Below are 846 nucleotides of genomic sequence, written 5' to 3'. Positions count from 1 at the left end.
TAGATCTAAAAATTTTAAGTCTTGTGTCTTTTGTGTGTTTTTCTCTTTCATCATAAAATTCAAAATTCAAAAAAAAAATTTATTTTCTAATTTTTTTTAAAACTACTTTTTCGAAAATTTTACATTAAAAATTCAATTTTCAATTTCAAAATATTTCCACTCTCTTTTATTTATTTCGTTTTTATTTTATTTTTTAAAAAAAAATAATAAAATAATAATAATTTTCTTTCAAAAAAAATATCTTCAAAATATTTTTATATTTATATCCCATTTTTTTTGTTATTCCATTACTATAAAATAAATAATTCTCAACATATAAATTCTCAACTTGTATTCCATTAAGGAAGTAAGTATGAATGAACAGTCCAAGAGGACTCTGGGGTCATATGCTAACACCACTACTGCTTCATATGGGAGTAGTATCTGTATACCTTCCATTGGAGTTGGTAGCTTTGAGCTGAATCCTCAGCTCATTATCATGGTGCAGCAAAACTGCCAGTATTCTGGTCTTCCACATGAAGAACCTACAGAGTTTCTGGCACAATTTCTGCAAATTGCTGATACAGTACATGATAAGGAAGTGGATCAGGATGTCTACAGATTACTACTGTTTCCATTTGCTGTAAAAGATCAAGCTAAGAGGTGGTTAAATAACCAGCCTAAAAACAGCATAAAAACATGGAAACAGCTGTCAGAAAAATTCCTGAATCACTATTTCCCTCCCAAACGGATGACACAGCTAAGACTAAGCATCCAAGGCTTCAAACAAGGAGATAATGAATCCCTTTATGATGCCTGGGAGAGATACAGAGAGATGCTAAGAAAATGCCCCTCTGAAATGTTTTC

Source organism: Arachis duranensis, chromosome 2, assembly GCF_000817695.3.
Source record: "Arachis duranensis cultivar V14167 chromosome 2, aradu.V14167.gnm2.J7QH, whole genome shotgun sequence".
Taxonomy (NCBI): Eukaryota; Viridiplantae; Streptophyta; class Magnoliopsida; order Fabales; family Fabaceae; genus Arachis; species Arachis duranensis.
The sequence above is the reverse complement of the archived record's forward strand: the minus strand, read 5'-3'. Positions refer to the sequence as shown.